This window comes from Eptesicus fuscus, chromosome 16 (assembly GCF_027574615.1).
Source record: "Eptesicus fuscus isolate TK198812 chromosome 16, DD_ASM_mEF_20220401, whole genome shotgun sequence".
NCBI classification, from domain to species: Eukaryota; Metazoa; Chordata; class Mammalia; order Chiroptera; family Vespertilionidae; genus Eptesicus; species Eptesicus fuscus.
Window position 1 is genome coordinate 39,010,539 of NC_072488.1, and position 26,074 is coordinate 39,036,612.

General features: G+C 40.1%; 1 long non-coding RNA gene across 2 annotated transcripts in view; it reads left to right on the forward strand.

Moving 5' to 3' along the window:
• Positions 1-24,167, forward strand: part of LOC114233720 (uncharacterized) — a 95,664-nt gene extending 71,497 nt beyond the window's left edge. For both annotated transcript variants that reach the window (XR_008558605.1, XR_003619875.2), the window contains exon 3: positions 24,032-24,167. This is a non-coding gene — a long non-coding RNA (uncharacterized LOC114233720). The remainder of the gene's footprint in view (positions 1-24,031) is intronic.
• The last annotated feature ends 1,907 nt before the right edge of the window (positions 24,168-26,074 follow it).

The window sequence follows — 26,074 nt, forward strand, 5'->3', positions numbered from 1 at the left end:
CATAGCCAACACAGGGTTGTTTGTTTTTGTTATTTGATCTTGATTTCTTAATGAATCCATTGCTGGCATTGAAAGGAGGTGCATTTTTACATAAAAATCTACATACTCACTTGTTTCTGTCGAAAATTCAAAAGATCCATGACCCCTATTCTGCATGGCGACAATGTTTTGGCACTGAGTAGAAGCTGCCTTTTTTTTTTTTTTTTTTTAGAGGATTTAAACATATTCTATTGCTGCACACTGACTGAATCTATTTGTCCACAGCATCTGATATGCCTGAGTCCTTTCCACTCTATATTACATCTTTGGGGTGTGTTTTTTCATTTTTTATAAAAATTAAAAAGTGGGCATATGACTTGAATAAGCACTTTTCCAAAGAGGACATACTGGTGGCCAAGAGACATGAAAAAATGCTCAACATCACTAATCACCAGAGAGATGCAAATTAAACCCACAATGAGATATCACCTCATTACCTTTCAGAATGGCTGCCATCAATAAATCAACAAACAACAAGTGCTGGCAAGGATGTGGAGAAAAGAGAACCCCAGTATACTGCTGATGGGAATGCATATTGTGCAGTCACTATGGAAAACAGTGGAATTTACTTAAAAAATTAAAAATGGAATTACCATTTGTCCTAGCAATCCCACTTCTAGGAATATATTCTAGAAATCTCGAAATACCAATCAGAAAGAATGTTTGCACCCCATGTTCATAGCAGTGTTGCTTATAATAACTAAGATCTGTAAACAGCCCAAATGCCCATCAGTAGATGAGTGGATAAAAAAGCTGTGGTACATTTACACCATGGGATATTATGCAGCTTTTTAAAAAAAGGATCTCTTACCCTTTGAGACAGCATGGATGGATCTGGAGAGTATTATGCTGAGTGAAATAAGCCAGTCAGATAAAGACAGATATTACATGATCTCACTTATATGTGGAATCTAATGAACATAATAAAATGACAAAAAATAGAAGGCATGGAGGCATGAAATAGATTGACATATCTTAGAATGGAGTGGGGAGGAGACGGGAAGATATTAACCAAAGAACTTTTATATGTAAATGCATACCCAATGGACACAGATAGGAGTATGGTGAAGGCCTGAGGTGTGGCAGGGGCTGGGAGAAAGGGGATTAAGGGGGGATAATTAGGGGACATCTGTAATTCTGTCAACAATAAATTAGATTAAATTTTTAAGTAATAACAAAAAATAAATTTATTGCGGTAACATTGGTTAATAACATTATATAAATTTCAGATGTACAACTTTGTAATACGACATCTGTATGTTCCATTGTGTGGTCACCACCCGAAATGTAGTCTCTTTCCATCACCATATATTTCACCCCCTTTGTCCTCTTCATCCTCCACCCACCTTACTTGCCCTCTGGTAACCACCATTCTGTTATCAGTATCTATGAGTTCGTTCATTTGTTTGTTTGTTTGTTCGATGCTTTTTGTTTTTTATATCACACATAGTGAAATCATACAATTCTTGTTCTTTTCTATCGGATTTATTTCACTTAGTGTAATATTCTCAAGATACATCCAGGTTGTCACAAATGGAAATATTGCATCTTTTTTATGGCTGAATATATATCGATCATCTGTTGAGGGACACTTAGATTATATTGACGATTATGAATAATGCTGCAGTGAACATAGGGGCACATATATCTTTACACATAAGTGTTTTAAATTTTTCCAGGTAGATCCCCAGAAGGACTGCTGGGTCATATGATAGCTCTATTCTTAATTTTTTGAGGAACCTCCATACTGTATTACTTCATAATACCAAAGCCAAATACCAGTTACTTGTTATCATCATAGTTGAGCTAGTGGTTTCCTTATACTCAGAAGCTTCAATCATTTATGTTACCTGCATGGTCTCTATGAGCATGTAAGCTTTCATCCCTAATGTAGGGTGATTAGATTTGTCCCCAAATAACTGGCTCAGGTATACCTGCAGGTCACCATTACTACTCATCACTTTGGGTTAGCTGATTCCTCATATGAATCTCCACTCAAATCACTGCAAACACTTCTGAGAAGGGAAATACAGTTTTGCTTCATAAGTTAGGATTTAATCAGGTTACTCTGCCTACCATGTCCAAAAAGAAGCATTTCTCCCATGAGAATGGTACTGGATGGAGTGTACTTGTCAGAATTTTCAGGGTGGCTTGCATCTGTTTTTTAGGAAAGTGTCTCCAAGTAAATGCTACAGGAGACAGACCGGAGTCCAGGATGGAGCCAGTACCACCTATAGCATAGGATGTGCCAAGATGCTAGGCTTTAGGGAACTCAAGGACCAACAGCCCTCTTCCTTGCACAAATGCAGAACAGATGAGAGGTAGGCAGAGAGGTTGGACAAGTAGAGATCCAACTATCAGCCCTTTACTGATTACAGGTGGATTAAAGGACATGGCTTAGATGTGGGGCTAAATGGACTTGCTAACACTATGCTGAAATGGATCTGACCTGCTCTCCTAATGCACAGGCCTCACCTCCAGGGTAGGCCCATTACTCCAGGCTCCAAAGATATAGATATATTCTTTTGAGTCCAGAGGAATGAGAGAAGAAAGGCCTAGGCCAGTGATGGCGAACCTATGACACGCGTGTCAGCACTGACACGCGTAGCCATTTCTAATAACACGTGGCCACTGAGGCCGCCTGCTGAGGATGAAACATTTGCTGCTCCTGAGGATGAAACATTTGCGAAATCATGTTTTTTCCTCAAAGTGACACACTACCCGAGTTATGCTCAGTTTTTTGGCGAAGTTTGACACACCAAGCTCAAAAGGTTGTCCATCACTGGCCTAGGCCATATCTGCCCATTTCCCCCCACTACTCACAATCAATTAATTGACTACTCCTTTGGGAGTAGCATCATAGGTGGTCGGTAAGTGAGGAGTGGGAGGAATACCACAGGGATTGGTCTATCTGGAATCCCACTCATGGTTTTGTGAAAGGGGGGGGGGGGGCGGGGATAAGTGCTTCCTCCACAATAACCTGGAGGCTGAGTAGTGCTGGATACAGAAATGGAGCTTTTCTATCTGAATAAATGGAAGCATTTCCTCTTAGTAAATTTGAGCCCAGGGCTCTGGCCCAAGCAGGGTTCCAGAAGAGCAAGAGTAGGCATGTGGAGTCATGGGATTAAGAAATCCTAGATGAAAAGGCAGGCTTGGGAAAGAAATTGGACATCCTGTGTCTCATTGGGTACAGGCTATGGGAGCAATAAGAAAAATCCAGAGGGTTCTGGAGGGCAGGGAGGCCAGCAGCCTTTTACTTTGAGGTACTTGAAAAAACTTCTTGTTTGGGAACCTGCAGTCTCTCCTCTGAGGAGCAATTAAGAGGACTTGGACATTTGCTGTATTTTATACCTGATAGGTACTCACTAAAATGCTTGGTAAATTGAATTAAAGAGGATATTCTAAAGTTTACTGCAGTAAGGAAAGTTATACCAAAAACTAATAATCCACGGGCTCAAATCTTCTAAGGAATGTTTGCATTTTAAAAGAGAATCTTGTTATATCAAATTAATCTGTAACTGATGGAATATGCAGAACACGTTTGGACCAAAAGCTCTTGCAGGAGGCTCTAATTTCTCCCCAACATTCATCCATTTCCCAGAAGTCCAGGGTTAGCAGTTAGTCAAGTCCCTACCGCAGTCAGAATTGTCTAGTTTCTTCTAGGGAATACCAGTCTTTTCTCTTATTTTTGCAATTGGTCTGCATATAAACATCTATAGCTCTCATTGGGAATTAGAAATACATATTTATGACAGTGTTTCCAATCTTAGATATTTATTAGGAAATTTAATGTTTGTTAAAGTGATAAAGACAAAATATGTCCACCACCCTCCAAATAACCAAATCTCCGTACATAAATTATGGAATCCATAGTAACTGCCCTATATGGAAAATGTAAAGCCACTGGAATGTGATGCAATAAGGATGGATTTCATATTTATTTTGACTTTTGTATCCAGTGGATGGAGAGTTGCTGATGTCAGGAAAGTCCCTAATTGAGAATCACAGCACACGGATTTCTGATAAATGACAACTGCCTCAGCCGGGACCATTGACCACGTGGGTTCCCACTTCATGACCAGGGTCACCAGGGAGACATTTCTCATTGGATCAGCTTATTGTAAATATTAGGTTTCAGCCTTTGAGCATATATTGCTGGTTTTCAGTTACTGTACTTTAGAACATCTGCTTTTTCATAGCAAAGAAAAGTAATGAAGAAGAGGAAAGAAGAAAGAAAGAAATCTCTTAAGGAAGTGTTTAAAAGTCGAGCTGATAGATTTGGCAATTCTCATTTGTGGCAGGAGTAACAGGCATCCCAGGGGCAGTGTGACTTCAATAATAAAGAATAAACGCTTTAATATTATTAAATACATCATAGCAGGTTTTATAGCGAACTTCATAATAAAGTTAGATGTTTCAGTATCAAAAAGGCACACACATTGCTTTAATGGTATCTACATGTTATGGATTGTAACGGCCTGTTATGACATCATCTGTTAGGAATTACTATGAATACTTGGGGAGGGGGATTCAAACAAGCTCCTTCTAATAAGATGCCACGGAGTGTAACTATATCTAATGACAATTGGTCAATTATGAATAAAACATTTTCAAAGAGAACTGCTCTATTAAAATATTAATGGGGCTTAGCAAGAAGTCTCCATTTCTTGCCTGCTGTTCTCATCTGAAAAGCCACACTCTCATGTGACTCTCTCCAGCTCCCAGGGACTGCACAGTTCAGAAAGCAGTTGGGAATCATTTTGGCTGCAGACAAGGTTTTCAATTGAACAGCAGAACCAACATTGGGGTTGAGCCTTGGAGCCTAGTGTGATTACAGATGGGTTGTAAGTTTTCAAGCACTTTCCTGCCCAGCCCATCCTGTTTGTCTCTCTGTTTTGTTTTTGTTTTTATTTCATGGAAAGCATTTGATTGAAATGAAATCCACTGACTTGAAGCTCTGAAAAGAAACATTTATTGGCTGGTGACAAGTTGGTTGCCCTCAAAAAAGTATTTTTTTCTAATTCTAGAGATAGTATGGGGTCTCCGACCGACTGACCTTGGGAATAAGCCAGTCCATAGATTTGTTTTGTTTGACAGGTGCTATGCTTAAAAAGCATGGGTTTCAGTGCCTTTAGGTGAGGCAAGCCCTCTCTGGTTTACAGCAAGCTTCACAATTTCCTATTGCAATAGATCTAGCACATCATATGTTACCTGTTACCTGCCAGGCTCGGAAAATTGAGAATCGTGACCCTACTGGTGCACAGTGCATGGATCATTCCTGTTTCCTGCACCCTAGATTTGACTTGTTGTCTCTCACTGATGCCTCCCACAGCTGGGTCTTGTTCCTCACAAAGAGAAACCAGAATCATAAAGACTAGATTAAGAGAAAAGTCCAAGGAATCCCAGAATCTAAGAATTTGCAGAAAAACTTAAGAGTTTGGGGCACTCCGCCCCCTGAGATCAACCTGAGACCCAGAGAAGAGAAGTGCTTGGAAAGGTCAGTCCCAGAAGGAATAGAGCAGAGACAGAAAGCCAGGTCTTCTGATTCCCCATCCTGGTATGTTGCACCCACCAGCTCACACAGCTGGCCTCAACCGTGCCTTCTTTGTGTGGTCCTTCCCCACATTCCCAGGAAGAGTGTACTAGTATTTTCCAAAGTCACCATCCACACACACAGGATAGCACCAGCTGTGCAGCCAGATCCCTCTTACACTACACTACTGTGTCCCGTGAAATGAAAGTCAAGACACATGTGTTCACATTAAGCCTGCTGAATCATGAAGAAAAGTGCTTCTCCACTGATGGCAGAGAGCTTGGGGCTAGAGGTGGATTAAGGTTTAAAACAAATCTCATGAGTCAGTTTTGCAGATGACTCAGGTTGAGTCCTAGTTCCTTTTTTGTTCAGAGTACACCAAAACTTTCCTTCAGGGCTGGCCTTAGGAGTAGGCAGAATGGTGTGGACTCTACAAGGTACAACAAGTTCTCACTTATGGATAGGGTCTGCAACATTAAGCAAAATGATGTACAGTGAAACCAATATTACTGTAAGCTAATTGATATAACAAGAGTTAAGTTCCTATGGCATCTCATCGTTATAATGAAATGACCTATTGTATATGGAGCCCCCTCAGGGAAAGCTTCCTTCAGCCAAACATTGCCTTGCAGCCAAACGCTACCATCCCAACCAAGGAAAATTCATTTGCAATTCAGCTAGTAATTCATATGAACTAAATATTGCCCCATTTGTGGAAAATTCCCTGGAAGGGAAGAGCTTCTAGATTGGCTGGTTCAGTGAGCTTTCTTCATGAGTGAAAGGGATGAAGGCAGGGAAAACCCTGTGCATTAGTGAGAGGCAGGGAGTGTTGAGGGAGAGAGATTGGCTTACAGAGAAGGTAGAGGTGAAGGAAATATCTAAAAGAAACCAGTGACATCAGATAACTCTGTGGGTAAGATTGCTTGGTCTTGACCACTGAACCTTCTCTATGAGGGATTGGCTGTGGTTTCTCACTGAATACCCTTGAAATTTTTAGTCCCCAACTCCTGCCAAGGTCTTTAGCAAATACCTCCAGAAAGGTGGAAGGAAATATGTAACTATCCTAAACACTAGCTCAGTTATTGGCACACGAGCTCAGTAAATATTTGTGGAATAAATGAATCAAATATTTATAGTGTGTACCTTTGTAGCCATCTTCCCAGGTAAAGCCTTCTAGCACGATCTCTAGAGCATCTGACCAAGGCTTTGGCACCTATGAAATGGGTTCTAATTTTACTAGTAGGAGATATGGAGTAGAATGGACCTGGAATTCAATGATCTCATATTTCTCATCTGTCAAATAGCAATAAAAATAATGCATACCCCGCCTATCTCAGAGAGTTGCTAATTGAGTCTGAAACCAGAGATTATGTGGAAATAGAAAAAAGGGAACTGTTTATAGTTCCTCCATTTGAACAATCCCTGCTATGTATCATTCAGAAGTCAGATGGGATACTCAAGAGGAATTGAAAGGGAAAGTAGGTTGCTCCGCAGAACTGGAGTGATGTCATAGGTAGAGGTATGGAGTGAAATACAATTTTGTAGTTAAGATGGGGACCTTTGAGAGGTCACAGGGCACCTTCCATTGGTTCTACAGGTAATGAGAAGCCATGATGAATAGACATGGCAGAAGTGCTACCTGTGGAAGCTGACTGCCATTGTTGTTTCCTAAGAATGAAAATAAGGCTAAGGATGACTCAGAGGCTGCTTATTGTTACTGGTTGAGCCTGGAGTGGAATAGATCCAAGATTGCAGGGAATATGGCAAGGAATAGACCCAAGAAGTGTGTGTGTGTGTGTGTGTGTGTGTGTGTGTGTGTGTGTGTGTGTGTGTGTGTGTTGAGGGGTAGGAATGGGGGTAATTCATTGGCTAATAATCATTTGGCTGCAATGAAAGAGAGATGAGGACTGCTCAAATACTTGAGGTCTGAAAAGGGTGAAAAGATTATTAGCAGCAAAAATTGAGAATTTTTGGAAAGAAGAGAATAGGCTGAAAACATCTTTGGATAATTTAGAATAAAATGAGCTTATCTTGTTTTATTTTTCTTTGTAGTTTGTTAATTTGCTGTGTTATAATATTATATATATTCAATGGAATTTTGTATTAGGAAAGTGTTGAATGAATCAAAATTTCCACATGGGCCAATGCCTCATGCATTAGGGCATTTATGGGGTGAAGGTCAGAAATATGTACCAAAAAAAGGTCTATTTCTTAATTCACAGTTTTATCTACCCCATTTCTGTTATGGAGCCAATGTTCTCTCAGATTTGGAATGCTTTCCTCACTTATATGTGATATATATATATATATATATATATATATATATATATATATATATATATATATATACTATTTACAGACACACAATTCCAAGAATTTTAAATGCCTTTGTTATTAGTCTTTTGATAAAATTTTCTAATTAAGTCAGTGTGACACTTGCCAAAAAACAGAATTACTTCAGAATATCCTCACATGTTCCTTTTTGTGCAAAGTTTACCCTGAGAGCAAGACTAAGAAATCAGTTTCAGCTGCCATTAAAGGCATTTAGGTTAGACTGGGAGAAGAACTCCCAGCAGGAACTCTGTAGGAACATGGCCGATTTGCCATGTGGGGAATTTAAAATCTCCATCTCTAGATAATTCTAGAAAAAAGTGAAAATAACCAGTCAGATATAGGGTTGCCTTGTTGAAAATAAACATGTCCAGGAAATCCTCTGTGCCTTACAAATTTTAATGACCTTTAATACTATATTGCTATACTGACCCATGACTTGGCTCAGAGAGCACATTCATTTCTGTAGCATAAGATGGAAGATGAATCCCCAATCTGGGAAACTGATTTCTCACCAGTAATGAGATGGGCCCTATAATTCATTATGTGCCATGTAGTCCTCCTCAGGTCCATCCATCACCTCTCTAGGTCCATCCATCACCACCCTGGACAGTGCTGATTGGAGAGGGATGCCTACCCAGTCCAAGAGATACCAACCACATTATCTCAACCAAGGAATGGAATTGAGACTCAGAGCAGAATGGCCATGGTTAAGAGCATGGACTCGGGACCTAAGCTGCTTGGATTTGGAACCCATATCTATAACTTATTTCTATGTGAATTTAGACAAGTCACTTAATTTATCTGCCTCAATTTTGTTATCTGTAAAATGGGAATAAAACTTATAGGTGAGTCAAGAGGATTAAATGAGTTAATACAACATTTAGATTACTTAGACACTGAGTCTAGAAAGTGGTATGCACTCTGTAAGGCAGGGGTGGGGAACCTTTTTCTGCCAAGGACCATTTGGATATTTATAACATCATTTACAGGCCATACAAAGTTATCAACTTAAAAATTAGCCTGCTATTTTGGTCAGACATTTAATTAATTCACCCATAATGCCTTGGCAGGGCAGACCAAATGATTTCATGGGCCTTATATGGTCCATGGGCCAAAGGTTCCTCACCCCCGCCCTAAGGGATAGTTAATTTGTGATCTTAGCTGGTCACTCGAAGTCCAAAGCTGTAGATCTGGGATTAGAAGACATCACTGTGGAGTGGTCCTCTTCAGCTTTGGACCTGAATAAGGAGCGAAAGCCAGTTTGCAGGACAAAAGGAGAGAAACAGAATGGAGTGAGAAGTTAAAGCTGGAGACCTCAGAGGCAGACAGCCTGATGGACAGAGCAGGTGCCTTGGTCCTTCATGACTTTCTGGTTCCTGATTCTGGTCTCTCCTAAGATTGACCTCCCGTTCGACTGTTGAGTTCCAAGAGATACTCCCATGTCCTTATAAGAAATGTTGCTTTTTAGGTTTATACTTGTTCAAACACTGAGTTTTCATTATTGGGAAACTTGGCGAGGAGGGTTAGGTTTATCCTCAGTTCCCACTGAACACAAATTTCTCAGAAATCAGAACAAAAAGACCTCGAGGAAAAGGTACTACACCTTCTCTTTCTTTTAGGGTCACTTCCTCTTTCTCATAAGAGATGCCACCATTTTGACTTAATGTTTTCAAAGAACATTCATATTCCCCAATAACAACCTCTAAACTGTGGGACTTCAACAACTCAAACTCACTTTTCTTCTATATAAAAATGATTTTAGAGTGGAGTGAGCTAAATTTCTCATCTAACTCTGTTGTGTTTGGCAGTCTGAAAAAGAGTGTCGTCTTCCTCCATCCAGAAGCGTAGGAGATCCCGGGCAGCAGAGGATGCAAAGCTCACACATTCATTGGTATTTTCCACAGCCAAATCCAAATTCTCGGGCTCAACCTGCTAGATCCTTTGACTTCATTCATGAAAAATGGCACACATTTACCATGGCTCATAACACATCTTCTAAACCCGTTCCAAACAACCAGTCGGCGGGCGGCATTGCCAGCCTCACCACAGACACCATCATTTTTTCCCTTCCCTGTCTGACTCTGAGTTTTTGGAACAGAGATGAAACTTAACCTTCCCAAACAAAGACCATTTACTAGGCAACTTAGGGCAAGTAATTAGCTCACACACCATAAGGTGCCACAGAGCTGCTTGCAGATCTCTTCCAAGTTTAGATCTTTTTTTTTTTTTTTTCCAAAAACTCACCCTTTTCTCTAAGAACCCACAATCATTTACCACTGCATGAAGGGAGTACACTTATTAAAAGAGTGAAATATTTAAAACCTCTTTCAGGGATGGTCAGACAAGCTCATAAATCATATTCTCCCACTGGTGAGCTGGGGATGGGAAGGTCATGTGTTGACACATTTAGAAGCCATTGGGGTACTGTGGTTTCACAGCTAGGAGGGAAACTTGAGCTTGTTGAAGTTGGAACTTACTTGTATTTTTATTTATTGAATTAATGAAATCTTGGCAACAAACTGTGTTTTACTTTAGGCAAGATGTGATGGTTTTTTTTTTCTTTGCCCCCACCTACCTCATCTCCCTCCTAGCCCCTCCCAAATAGACATTTTTATAAATGTTTCAAACACTAGAAAAGCTTCCTGGGCAGCCAAACTAAACCTTAATAAAATCAAGATGAACCAATCAATATGTGGAGATGTGGCTTCCATTAAAATTGGCATTTGGGTGTTAGAAGAAGAAGAAAGAAACAGCATGAAAGTAAATATTTTGAATGTGTTTACAAGGCTGCTGGATTCTAAGTGTTTGCACATTTATCAATCGGAATGTCAGCTTGACTGGGAGTTTTCAAAAACCGTACATCACCAGAATGGAGCCTGCTCAGTTCATGAGATTTTCTCAATTTTTGGTAAAGGCTTTATTGGTGTGTGTGTGTGTGTGTGTGTGTGTGTGTGTGTGTGTGTGTGTGATCCAACAATAACACAAATCATCATTATGGTTTGAGGCAGGCATCTTCAGTCCTAGCTATAACCTACAATTAACTGGGAGCTTTTGAAAGCCCCCGGGCATCTCTACTTCTTATAACCTCCCCAATTATTTAGTGATGGCCCCAACAGGAAATTAATGGCATAGTTAAAGTGGCTAACTTGAAGAAAGGTTATAAAGCAAATTTTACAAAGATACCAGAAGGGTTGGGTGCTCACCGGGATATAGAGTTGTCAGTGTCCTAAATTTTGTTTATTCTAATAAGTGTGTAGTGGTATCTCATTGTTGTTTTAATGGCATTCCTCTGATAACATGTGATATGGAGCACCTTTTGATATGCTTCTTTGTTATCTATGTATCTTCTTTGATGAAGTGTCTACTAAGATATTTGGCCCTTTTTTAAAAAATATTTTTTATTGATTTCAGAGAGGAAGGGAGAGGGAGAGAGAGATAGAAACATCAATGAGGAGAGAGAATTGTTATTGGCTGCCTCCAGCATGCCCTCTACTGGGGATCGAGCCCGCAACCTGGGCATGTGCCCTAACTGGGAATTGAACCTGGGACCTCTTGGTCCATAGGATGATGCTCAATCCACTGAACCACCACAGCCAGGTGGCCCATTTTTTAATCGACTTTTTTCTTATTGTTGGGTGGTTTTTTATTTTATTTTTGTAACTACATTTTTTTCTTTATTGATTAAGGTATTACATATGTATCCTTATCCCCCCAGTAAGACTTCTTTATGTATTTTGGATAACAATCCTTTATCAGATGTGTCTTTTGTAAATATATTTTCCCAGTCTGTGGTTTGTCTTCTCATTCTCTTGACATTGTATTTCACAGAGCATAACGTTTTAATTTTAATAAAGCCCAGATTCTCAATTATTTTTAAAATTGTGCCTTTGGTATTATATCTAAAAAGTCATTGCTATACCTAAGGTCATCTAGGTTTACTCCTATATTATCTTCTGGGAGTTTTATAGTTTTGCATTTCACTTTTAGGACTGTGTTCCACTTTGCGTTAATTTTTGTGAAGAGTGTAAAGTCTGTATCTAGATTCCTTTTTTTCTCTGTGTGTGTTTTTTTGGTTTTTGCATGTGGATGTCCAGTTGTCCCAGATGATCTTTTCTCTATTGTGTTGCCTTTGCTTCTTGTCCAAGATCTGATGAGCATATTTATGATGGTCTGTTTCTGAGCTCTCTATTCTTCTACACTGATCTATTGTGTATTCTTTCACCAGTATCATACTGTCATGACTACTATAGCTTTATAGTAAGGCTGGAAATCAGGTAGGGTCAGTTCTCCGCCTCTTTTCTTCTCCTTCAAAATCCTGTTGCCCATTCTGGGTCTTTTGGTACTCCATATGAACTTTACATTAGAACCCTCATAGACTGCTAGTGAGAATGTAAAATGGTGCAGCCATTTAGAAAACATTTGGGAAGTTCCTAAAAGGGTTAAAAATAGAGTTCCATTCCACTCCTAGGTGGAATTGAAAATAAGAGAATTGAAAACGTGTTTACATAAAAACTTGCATACAAATGTTCATAACAGCATTATTCAGAAGAGCCCAAAGTGGAAACAATCCATATGTCCATCAGCTGATGAATAGACAAATAAGCTGTAATATATTCATATAATAGTATACTAATTAGCAATAAAAAGGATGAAATACTTATCCATGCTACAATATGAATAAACCTTGAAAACTTTATGTTAAAGAAACCAGTCACAAAATACCACATATTGTACGATTCCATTTATTTGAAGTGTCAAAAATAGGCAAATATATAAAGACAGACAGTAAATCAGCGGTTGCCAGGGCCTGGGGATTTGGAGAGAAATAGTCATATCTAAGAGGAGAGATTGCTTTTGGGTAGGGGATTTTTTTTTGGGGGGGGGGGTGTTACAAATACATTGTAAATTTTATTATGATGATGTTCATATAGTTCTGTGAATACATTAAAAATATTGAGTTGTACATTTTCAATAGGTGAATTTTATTATATGTGAATTATATCTCAATAAAGTCATTATTTTTAAAAATACATATAAAATTAAGGAACTTTGTTACATGTCAATTATATCTAAGTCATAATTTTTTGAAAGAAAGAACCCTCCTTAATTTGATAAAGACTGAAAAACCCGAAATTGTCCATGTGATACTGTAGGAGGAACTTGACACCCATTTCCTTTAAGAACAAGAAGGAGATAAGAAAACCTGCTATTCCCACTACTGTTTGGTATAGTACTAGAGAACCAAACATTCCAAATAAGAAAAAAGAAAGAGCAAGGGCACAAAGGAAGAAATAAAGCTTAATATATGGGGAAGATAAATTATCAACATAGTAAAATCATAAACTGTTGATAGACATAAATGTTACTTTGTTGCTCTGTATTAACTATAAGGAAATAGAAAACAAAGAATGTATGACACCATTTACAATAGCAATTAAAACTATAAAGTATATAGAAAACATCCTAGAAAATATACATAATATCTTTTTGATACTATTCATTAGTGTCTTGAGAATATATAATCAAATCTGAATAATTGGACTGTATGTTTACAGATTAACTATTTCAATATACTAGTAGTACAAGGGGCAACAGAACCCTTATTAATTTATAAGTTAAATACAATACCTATCAAACTTCTAATAGAATTTTTATGATAAGTAAAAGAAGCCACACTTAAAAGCCCATATCCTGCCTGATTCTATTTTTATTTCATTTTGGAAAATGACTCCAGGGACAGAAACTAGCTCAGTGATTGCCAGGGTGTGGCACTGACTTCATAGAGTAACTGGAGAAATTTTGGAGGTGATAGAATTGTTCTTTATCTCAATTGTATTGTTGTATACACAATTATATGTGTTTGTTGAAACTCAGAGACTAATATACTGAAAAGGATGACTGCATGACCATGGACACAAAAATCCTTTAAAAACATTAGCAAATATACAAAAAGAATAGTACATCATGACCAAGTTTACTTTATCCCTTTATCTTAGGAATGCAAGGTTGTTTTAGCATTCAGAAGTTAATCAATTAGTAATATTAATAAACTAAGGGAGGGAAAAACCTATATGATTATCACAATAAATGCAGGAAAAGCATGACAAAATTTAACAACTATTCATTACAAAAACTCAGCAAAGTAGAAAAGAACTTTCTATAAATATTATATTATTTAAACTTGCACTCTTATTTGTAACTAGTGGCCTGGTGCATGAAATTTGTGCACAGAGGGGGGTTTCCCTCAGCCCAACCTGCACCCTCTCAATTGGGGACCCCTTGGGGGATGTCCGACTGCCAGTTTAGGCCCGGTGCAGGGCCTTCAGTTGTTTTGGATGTTACAGACCCTGGATTTTTATATATTAGGATTAGGATACTCAGGTTACACATTCTTTTATATGTTTATTCACTTTTTAGATTTCCTGTTGTAGAGCTGCCTATTCAGGATCTATTAAGGACTTACTGTTCATCTTATCAATTTATATGATCTAATAATATGTCATAAAGACTGCTTATGTCATTAGAATTTTGTTTTACTCTGCCTCCTGTGCACACAGCTAAGCTCTATTTCCCACTATCCTTACATCTAGGTAAGACCAGATACCTTATGTGACCATATCATCTTATGTGAATAAACACAAATATAAATGTTTTTCTCTTTCCTTTATTCACTCATCCAACAAATATTTTTTAGGGTTCCAAGCACTGCTCCAGTCACTGAGTTATATTTATAACAGTAGGAAAATAAAAACAAAATCTCTACCTGAATTGTGCTAACATTTTAGAGCAGAGAAACTGACATTACATAGGTAAAGTTATCATTTCACATAGAATAAGTGCTATGGGTGAAAATAAAGTAAAGAAAAAAATAGGGGGGTATCAGAATGAGGGTTAAGTGTTAAATAGTGTGGTCTGTGAAGAGCTCACTGAGAAGGCATCACTTAGGTCAAGGCTTAAGGGAGATGAGAGAGTTAGTCATGCAGGTATCTGGAGGAAGAATGACCCAGGAAAAGGAAAAAACAATTTTAAAAAAGTCCCCTAGGGGAAAGCATGCCTGGCATGTTAAATACACACACACACACACACACACACACACACACACACACACAACACACAAAACAAAACAAAAACACAACACAAAACAAACAAAACAAAACACAAAAAACACATTCAAGGAGCTCGGTATAGCTTAAGCAGAGCTGAGTATAATAGAAGTGACTATAAAATCATGTGAAAGAGCTAGATCGGTAAGGTCTCCTGGCCATTGGAAAGACCTGAGCTTTTCCTCTGAGAGACAGGAGAAGCCTTTGTTAAAGGTCTGACACTACAGCTTCTGGCTGCTAAGATGCACATGAACTGCAAGATACCAAAGGCAAAGTCAGGGAGGTCAGTTAGAGACCACTGCAATTATTGAGGTGATCCATGATGGCGGCTTGGACCAGGGGAGTTGCAGGGTAAGTGGTGAGAAATGGCCAGATTGTGGCTATATTGAAGAGAGTAACCAACAGGATTTCCTGCTCAAATAGAGGTGGGGATATGCGAAAGAGGGAACTGAGCAACTGGAAGCATGGAATTGCCATTTTTTGAGGAGTGAAAGGGGTGCATATATGAGGTCAGGAGTCCCATTTGGGACCTGAAAGTCTGTAATGATTATTAGACTTCCAAGTGGCGATGTCAAGCAGGCAGTTGGATATATGAGTCTGGAGTTCAGGGGAGAAGTCTGGGCTGGAGACATACATTTCCAAGTAGTCATCACTTTCTGGTATTTAGAGCCATAATTCAGGATGAGATCACCAATGGAGTGAGCAGAGTTACAGAAGAGGATGAAGGCCTGAACCTCCTTGGGCTTACCGATAACAGTCCATATGTTAATAGTCGCATGTTTTGAGTGCTCTACTAGGCTCCTTAGTCAGTGGAAAGTGGTATGTACAGTGGAATATACCGTATACTACGGGCAGCATACTGCGAACTCCTTTAGCCAACTCCTGCTCACTAATTCTAGTGTATTTTCAAAGGCATGGCTTTATCCATTCTATCAGCTCTGTCATGTATTGTATTCTGCAGACGCTTTGATATATAATGACTGAAAAAAAAGGGGGGTGTAAGTATTGGCACTGGGCCTGCAGCAGGGTATCATTCAGGGTGTTAAATGCAAATTTTGAGGTCACTGCAAGTGCCTACACTGAAGTGACTGAGGAAATGAAGATAAGAGTTAGCAGGTGAAAAGTAGAAGCGCTTTGATATGATGAAACATGCTATAAATACCCCTGCAGCCCATGGAGAGCATCCAGTAACTGTAATCAACAGTGGCTCCCAGAAACTGTGGGAGGACATGTTTGTCACCTCAGGGGATTTAAAGAGCAAAGAACATTAACGGCCAAGAACACATTTCTATGGGGATTATGTACAGATGATGTGGCTAATGCTACCTATTCCAAAAGCACGGAGTACTCCTCTTCCCACCTCAAACAAGATGTTCAAACATGTGCCTATGATACTGATGACAAATCACATCCCCAGTTTGCCTTTGATTCTGTTACATTTTCTAACACACAAATAGTTTACATCTTATGTAATCAAACCCACAGATATTTTCCTGTTTTATTTCTTCCATTGTTCTTACGATTAAAACTATTTCTCAATCCAATTCTAGTATTTTAAGAATAGCCATCATTTTTAGCGGTTGTTTCACATTCCATGTTCCATCAAATAGATGCATGAAGAAGAATAAAGTTTAGCTGCTGTTGTGTTGCTTTTTTAATTATTATTAAATCGATTGGGGTGACATTGGTCAACATAAACATAGGTTTCAGGCCTGGGTTTCTATCTTATAAGATATGTATGTTGCTTTTTAAAAAAATACATTTTATTGATTTTTTGCAAAGAGGAAGGGAGAGGGATAGAGAGTTAGAAACATGGATGAGAGAGAAACATCAGCTGCCTCCTGCACACCCCCTACTGGCATGTGCCCACAACCAAGGCACATGCCCTTGACCGGAATCAAACCCGGAACCTTTCAGTCCACAGGCCAACACTCTATCCACTGAGCCAAACCAGTTAGAGCTGTATGTTGCTTTTTAATGTTGACTCCCCACTTTGGCTGTGAGGAGAGTCCTTGATTATGTGAGACTAGCTGGAGACTCCATGCATTCTCATACTCTCCAGCTAGAACTCTGTTTATAAACATCTTTCTAGAAACGGAATGGTGGCTGCTTTGTTCACGCTGTGCAAGGGAACCTCTTATTCCAGGACAAGTCCACACTCATGCTCCTTCAGGGACTGTGGTGCCACAATGTACTGACTCACTTGCCTTTCACCCAGTTCTTAGGACATCCACAGGGCCCCTGAGGATTTTCCGGCTACTTGTTCCTCTCAGTGCTGTCAGTGTCTCTCTTTGAGGCTCAGGGCCCTTTGTGACCTACTTTTCTGAGATGATGAACTCACAGGTCTGTGGCTAGAACTCTTTTGAATGAGCCTGCCCTCTCTTCCCCTGAAGGACCCTGAGTGAATGCAGAGAATCTTGGCTTCAGCACCCACCGAGTACAGGGATGCAGCAAAACAAACTCCATTCTTGGGTCCAAAGACCTGAGCTACAACCTTCTTGCATCCGTGATTCAATGTGTCCCCCACACAACTTGGTCATCCTCCTGCATCTTACTGTCCTCACCTGTAAAATGAGGACAAGGAACAACACTGTTTCTAAGATCCCTCCCAGATTAAAAGGCCCATCTTTCTTTGATTCAAGATCATATGACATTTTACATTCTGTTTCAGGGAAGGTGAAGTAAAGAGGTATTGCCAGAAAAAAAGGAATCATCCTAAAAATATTGCTAGGGTGCCACTATACTCTGGTTCCATGAGAGAATGATGCCCTAGTGCCTTAAGGCAGTGGTCGGCAAACTGCGGCTGAGCCACGGTTTGCTGCTCTGTTGACTGAGTTTGCCGACCACTGCCTTAAGGTATTCATTGTGGGTTATACATTAACTTCTCTCCTAATTAGGTACTGATTAAGGACTAGCCTTGATAAAAGTGTTGCTTAAAACATCTTCTGTTCAGTGGCTCACATAAGGAACTTCAGATGCAAAATTGGGTTGGACATTGATGAACCTGATATAGCTGGGATGGTGTGTGTATGTGTCTTTGTATGTGGTTGGGCATGTGCCTGTGTGTGTATGTGTGTGCATATGTAGGTGTTGAGATGGGAGGAGATTGTCCTTGGAATAAGCCAAAGGATTCAGAAAATCTGTGCAGCCAGTGAAGTTGGCTTCTTTGCTACCTGGCACCAGAAACTACAACCCTAACATCTTAGCGTCCTGTCCATAGGCAAAGCCTGCTCTGGCAATACAATTGTGCACTACAGGAGTGTGACCCCAAGTAGTTTTGGATACTGGATGTGAATGAGTGCTTCATTACAAGAAGGGTGGGGAGGAGTATTTGTAGTGCTCAGATGAGTCTGCAAAATGCAGGGTTCCACAAGTTTCTGTGCTGTAGGACCTGCAGCGCACTGTTTTTATTTCGTTGTTCAGGATCAGGCTATACAGTGTTTGCTAAATGTATATGTCCTTGGGGGAGCCTTTCGTCAAAGGAAACCTCACGAGGCTGATGCTTCTGGGACAAAAAGTGAAAGCTGGTCCACGGAAACTCCAAGTGCTCCTGGAGACTGTCGTTTTAGTCAGGATTAGAATCTTAAGCTTGATCTCAGAGAACAAGTTTGGAAAATTCTCTGGGCCAGTGGTGGTTCCCCTGGCTGAAATCCCATTTAGGTTAGAGCAGTGGTCGGCAAACTGCGGCTCGTGAGCCACATGCAGCTCTCGAGCCACGGTTTGCCTCTCTGTTGACTAAGGAGTTTGCCGACCACTGACCTAGACTCTCGATCCCAATAATTACAGGCTGTTGTTGTTCCTTGTGATTAAGCCCCTATCCCAGTTTGCCAACCACTGGGTTAGAGGATTGCCTTCTCTGCTTGTAGGTAAGAGGGACCCGGTTTTTGTCACCAAAGGTGAACATTTGCCTGCCTTTTAAGGCATGCCCTCCTCCTATTCCCATCCACCAACCAGAAGCTATTTTTCTGTGTTTGCTTTGGGAACAAACTTTAGCGGACAATGCTATGTGTTTACCTGCTATTTTCCAAAAGAGCCCTTGACCCTCTCTCTCTTCCCTAAAAGTACAGGCAGAAGACAAACATTCTGCCATTATCCCAAGAGTTTACCTCTACCCAAAGACCAAAACTTTCTTACAGGATGCTTCTGTTAACCTTGAATTATTGCATTTCCACCAAACCCAATAAAATATTACACAAACAAAAAATAATGATTAAATAAGTAAAGTATGTGTGACTATACAAGCATTCCTGTACATAAGAAAATCAAAACAAAACCTTTAAGCAATCTTTTATAAATGCAAAAGCTGGATTTTCATGAATATTATTTCCCTAGGTACTTTAATGGTTTTTAAGAAAGTTGTTAATATACTTCAAGGCCAAAATGAATAGAAAAATTTTATCCTGCTGTCTTGAGTAAGAATCCAAAAATATTCAAGGTCTTAACATTTTAGTCATAAGGAATTACAGTTGCTAGACCTGATGACTCCAACTTAATATTTAAAATTATTTTACAATAAGTTTATCAGATTTGTACAGGCCTATAGAGCTAAATAGTAAACAGAAGCCTTAACAAATACACACATCTAACACATCCCTTTCCTGACCAACTCTGAAGGAGACAGTAAAGGGGTTTTTGATGAACAATTGGGGACCCAAACAAAAGGCCCGATTTCATTTTCAACAAGTCATCCAATATTATCTGAGTCAATTACATAAACATTGGAATGTCCCAACATCTAATCCAATAGCAGGAGAGCAGCCCGGGTTCACAATGGAGATTTCTCAATGGGCAATGTCATTTTCCAGGTAATTAAAACTGTTTGTATAGGAGAGTAGATTTATCTTCTGAAACCATTTTAGTGCTAGTGCTCTCCTGAGTGGTATCAGTTGACACACTGCATAATCTAGAACAGACTAATTGCCGCATGATTTCTAATTTTTCTGCAGCCATGTAAATGAGCTAAGTCTGCACAGGTGGAGCCCATTAGAGTGAATGATTTCCCTCTCATGTTGTTATCTTCATTTGCCGTTGTCTTATCAACTCCAAGTAGGAAATCTGCTGTCCTGAAAAGCAGGCGAGGGAACAATGTCTGGCTGGAAAGTCTTGTTTCATTATTTTTTAATTCATATAGCCTTACCTGCTTAATGCAGTTTTCTGATTAGCATGCTAGGCAACCAGGAATGCATTTTTATTTAAATAAGGAGGCAGGGCTTTCATTTAAATGAAGAAATCATCTCCATTTCTTATCAGGGAACAAGGATTCATGATTCAATAATACATGAATTTAATAATGCATCATGGTAGACTTCACAGGTACTAAATAGCAATGCCAGAGAGGCTTAGTATGCTCCACTGGTTGTCATCTCCAAGTCCCATTCGGGTTTATCCACAGCCCCTCCCTTCTCGTCTTGCATTATTTCCTTTCAGCAAAGGAGTTGTGCTGTTTGCCACAGTCCTCTGACGCTGCCAAGAGCCCAACTCGCGGGCGGCGTCTTCACTTTACGACCGTGTTTAATAGCTGTTAAACTGCTGGACTTTAGCCTTTGCAAGAGTTCCCAAATTGGACCCAAGGGAGACTTGAAAGGGTTGGGAGGGAGAGAATCAGGAAAGAAAGTAAGGAACTTCATTCCCTACCACTAATTACTTTTTCCACTGAGCTATCTCTGCATCGCCTCCTTTGAGTGAGGGGAAACAGGCTACAGTGCATTGGCGATATCCAGGGCCGCATCATCTCTTTATAACTCTACTTGTGTTTCCCAGCTCGAAGATTCCCAGGCCAATGAACGTCCCACTCAACATTCCTTGGTTTTATGGTCTGTGTGGCTCTCCCTGCCATGGGCTGCTGGTGGATCGTGGGCCATTCTGCCTAATCTTGAAAGCAAAATGTGCAAGGAATTTAAGCCTGCCCAACTGAATTACCTGAGTGGCTTGACCAACAGGAAAACCAAGTGACATACATTGCTTTTCATCATCCATTTATTTGTTTTTCATTTTATTCAATTTAGAAAATTAGATAAAGCTGGTCCACTCCATTTTCTACTTCTTTCATCTGAACATAGTGGGTTCAGCTTTCATTTCTTTTTTTTTTAAGAATTTGAAAAATTTTATTTAGGGAAAATCAGAATGCACATGTGGAATCTTGTTGGCACAAGTACACACGAGCACAAAATGTGCTAAGTTTGTGAGAAAGATTCATTAAGCATCTAGAGTTTTTTTTCATATGCTACAAAATGTTTCTCAACAAGCACAAATGTGTGCTATTGGTTAACCTAAATAAACTACTTGGCTGGCTTTAGTGAGTTTGTGAAATCAAATGTGTAATGTGGTCAGTAATACTATGGATTAATTCTATTCTGCTTGTTTTAGGTAAATCAGTGCTAATACCACAAATATGTTATAATCATCTTACGATCAAGATGGTATGATCTAAGATATTGTTTGTATACCACACAGAATTATTCTTCCACACAACTATGTACTCAGTATTGTATGTCAGGCATTGCTGGAAACATTGGGTATTAAAAAGATAAGACCCAGGTCTACCCTCAGGAAGCTCACAGTTTGTCCAGACAAATGGGAACAGAGAAAATACACACAAAGACTATGCAATGATACACAGAGACTTGTATGTACCAAATGTTGCAGCAGCACAGAGCAGGAATCCTCCAAGAACTAGTCCTCAGAAAAGACTTGCGAAATTGTGATTTCAAGGGTCTGTTCCCTAAGGCGTGATTGCATTGGTGGTGCTCTGTTTGAATCAATAATTTTTACTTTCTAGTCAGTTGTTTAGCCAGCAGTTGATCTGGCTTTGACATATTTTATATGGTTCCTTTGGCCAAAATAGCTGAATAAACTGAGCAAAGAAAAGCCCAGTAAAAGTAATTCTCACTGTTTTCAAAATGCAATTTACTCTTCCTTAGAGTTTATGGGTTTGTAAATATATGCATGAAAGGAGATTATTCTATGTTTACTTTTATGTCTTTATAATTTATATTCCGCAAGAAGCCTTTAAGGTGAATTATACTAAACACACACATACACAAGCACACGAGCACTAGAGTAGTTAAAGTGGAAAGAGAATAGAACCGTTCGAGAGAAGGGGGTAGTTTGTACCTGGATCAAGGCATGAGAATTATGATAACTAAGCTCAAAACTTCCTGGCAGTTGAATACATTTCTATGTAAATACTTTAAGAAATATAGTTCAAAGTACAGTTCTCTTCACTGGTCTTTTGTCCATTTCTCCTGTGTGGGTGAGCTGGGGAGGGGGCAGTAATAGTACAGAACCCATAAATCAACTCTAATCTCTAATGGCATTTTCCATTCACAGTCATCTAGAGGTCATAGAATGAATTTTTCACCCTCCGAAGAATTTAGCTCCCCATGATACCTTCACTTAAGAAGATTGTATCCTGGGACTTTCTCCCAGGCAGTCAAAATGGGATGTCAAATTCATTATCTTGCACCCTGCTTGGAGTACTAATCCAGACTACTTAGCTACAGAAACTTGCTTCACAGGTGGTGGCTGAAGTTATAGTATTTCTCTTTATATTTAAAGTTAATCCTATTCAGTATCAATAGCAAATCCTCTTAAAACATGTACATAGGAGGCCAAGCCAATATTTTGACATTCCTGGCTGGGAACTGTGCCATTAACACCTTCAATTAATCTCCAGGCAAGGTCATTAGACGACCCAGATTCAAGACCATATGTTAAGATGTTATTAGTTTTCCTGCAAAGGGAGTGTTTGGCCAGTTACAACTAGAAACAGATGCCCACCAGTAGGATCAGAAGGGAACAGTTGCCTTAGTTATGACACCTCACATCTCACCTGTCACCAAGATGGGGCAGGGAGCTCCCTAACTAATCACTGAAGTGGGAATTCAACCATTTTAGGCCCTTTATGAAGTTTATTACTATTAATAGTGAGCAACAGAAGAGAGAGGAAAGAATGAAGCTCCATAGAGGAAACTGATCTGATTGTAAATTCCCATCTTAGGAAATTGTCTAATATATTTCCTAGAACATCAGAAAAACAATGGACTAGTATCAGAAGGGGATTTAAACATTCATTCTCCCACCATTTAGGTGTGTGGTCTAGAAAAACTTACCTAACCTCTCTCTTCTTCACTTTTTTTCACGCCTAGAAATGGAAACAGGGCAGTTGAGGGTGCCAGGAGAGGGTATTATAAAATGAGGTAGTGCATGGGAAACATGTTTGAAAAACTAAAATTCACTCTTTAAACTTAAGGTGTGCTCTATTTTTATAACTGACAAATTATAGTTTCTGTGAAATAGCATATATTTGGATATAACCCCATTGCAACTGTTTGAGCTAATAGCCAAATCCATTTAAAATAATCTCTTGTAGAGATCAGGATCTCTTGATTGTAAGCCATTGGTCTAAAGGACCACCTTTTGAATTGTTTCCAAAGTACAATAGAGCTCTCTGCAATGCTACTACAATGTAGAAGCAGAAGAGAACCACTCCTAAGACAGGGTGCATATCCTACAATCTCAGTGAGATTTGTTGAGGGCTTGCCCATCTACCAAAGCTGAATTTTATTATATGAGCCTGCGATGTTCACTGAAAGGCTTGTAGAGGACTGGCTCTCAAATTTGAGTGAACATCCATCGGAATCACCTAGAGGGACTGTTAAAGCACAGATGCTTGGACTCCACCTCCAATAGGTCTGGGGTGTACCTGAGAACTTGACTTTCTAACAAGCTCTCAGCTGAGGCTGACACTGTGCTCAGGAGACCATGATTCAAGGTTCCCTGCCTTATAGTCCTTTCCTGTTGGTTGAAAATTAAATTAGATGTGGTTTTCAAAGGTGGTTCAATCCCAGAGCTTCCCAGAAGGGAGCTCTCTTCTCCCCTTCCAATGAGAGTAATTGCATTTTTATCAATTGTATTTATTAGTATCCTGCATAGGAATTAACTTGGAAACCAAAACACTAAGTCGAAGGTTTTCTAAAATCTCTTCAGACTCTAATTTCTACAACCATCTGTGACTTTGCAGCCCAGAAGAACCATGAACATCTTTTCATCCTGATATCCTAGCATGTGCAGACACAACTGAGTATCTTGGGTATTCCCAAATTACCAACTTGCCTCAAGTTGAAGAGTGACTCGGAAGTAAAAGAGGTTTCATAAGCCTAAAGCACCCAAACTCAGCATCATGTGTCATTTCAATAACTTGAACATGGACAGTGCTCTCTGGAAGGAAAGGACCCAGTTCCAGGAGGGGAACTGATGTCTTATAAAATTTACCATATTTTCTGGCGTATAAGACGACTGGGTGTATAGAAGATTTCCCTGGGTTAAAAAGTCATCTTATACACTGGAAAATATGATAAGTAGCCTTAGCCAGCCTTTCCCCTGGTAATTTGAAGTAAATTAAGCATTTGCTGCTTGAGAGTCTCCACACATTTCTTCCTTATTATACCCCTTTCGTCTAGATATTGGACCTGCATTCAGTAAAACAAGTCTATTGGGATTGTCAATATCACTCACTGGCTCACAGGAAGCACAAGAGAATGTTTGGGGTAGTGAGCCTAAAGACTATGGCAGTAGACAGTGAGTAGCCAGTGGCCTGGTAGATGTCAGATGTCCTTCAGAGCATCCGTCACCAACCTTTTGGACCTCACGGACCACCAGTGGTCTGCAGACCATCGGTTGGCGACCACTGCTCCAAAGTATAGTTTAGGTGTCTCAAGTCCTTGCAGGCTTTCCCTGAGAAAACTGCTAGTGGCTGGAATGTTGGGATCTTGCTGAATACTAAAGTTACTAATACTGATATCATTATCCATCAGGTGCCAAGCACTCTGCTAGCATCATGCATCATTTTCCTAATCTACACTTCCTCAGACATATTTGCCTCTCAGAAGAAGCATATATAGTTGGATTGGCACCCAGGTGCTTATCAGCTTGCCAACTGTCTCTCGGTCCCTCCCCTCTTTACCAGCAACAGCCCCCTTATCTCCTGGGAGTCTGAAGACCGTGAAGATAGGCAGCCACACTGTACATTTGGAAACCACTCCCTTAGGCTTCTATTAGTTCTGTTCTAATTTCGTTCAGACTTGAGGCCTAGGGCCCTCTGGTTGTGCTGGGCCCATGGCAGCCTTTCAAAGTGAATCCAGCTGCACCTCATCTGATAGACTGCTGCCCAGCAAAGCTATAGCTTTCATAGTGCATAGCACTCAAAAGCAAGAATCAATTAACTCTTAGGACAGGAAAAATGAATTGCTCCGATTGCTGAAGCAGGGGTAGCTTCTGTGTAGTAGTCAGAGAAAGGAGTCCAGAGAGCAAACTGCCATGTCCTCAGCTCAGGAGCAAGGAGAGTAGCTGTGCTCTTAATGACCGGAGGGAGCCTGGATGTCTGTGTAGAGTGCATTGAGAACACAGGAAATTGATGGTTGTGATTGGGGGGAAATTTAACTAGAAAACATGCAAAGATATCCATTGGATTTTCAGTGCAATTTCCTAATGACATTAAGAATGCCCCTGTGAGCTGTCCCTATATATTCTACTTCCTTTTTTCAACTGCTCATTTATTTTTAAACTAGAGGCCTGGTGCACAAAATTCATGCACAGGTGGGGTCCTTAGACCTGGCTGGCGATCAGGGCCTTCCAGCTGCTGGCCGGGGGGCCTTCCTGCCGGCTGTTGGCTGCCGGCTGCCATCCAGGACCTATCTGATGGGGGGAGGGACCGTGGGAGGTTGACCAGCCATGAGGAGGGACTAGGGAAGGTTGGCCAGACACAGGAGGTTGGCCAGACACAGGAGGTTTGCTGTGGGAGCGCACTGACCACCAGGGGGCAGCTCCTGCATTGAGCGTATGCCCCCTGGTCAGTTAGCATCATAGGGACTGGTTGTTCTGGATGTTCTGGTGTGGCTCAGTGGTTGAGTGTCGACCTATGAACCAGGAGGTCATGGTTCGATTCCCAGTGAGGGTACATGCCCCAGTTGTGGGCTTGATCCCCATTGTGGGGCATGCAGGAGGCAGCCAATCAATAATTCTCTCTCATCGTTGATGTTTCTATCTCTCTCTCTCCATCTTCCTT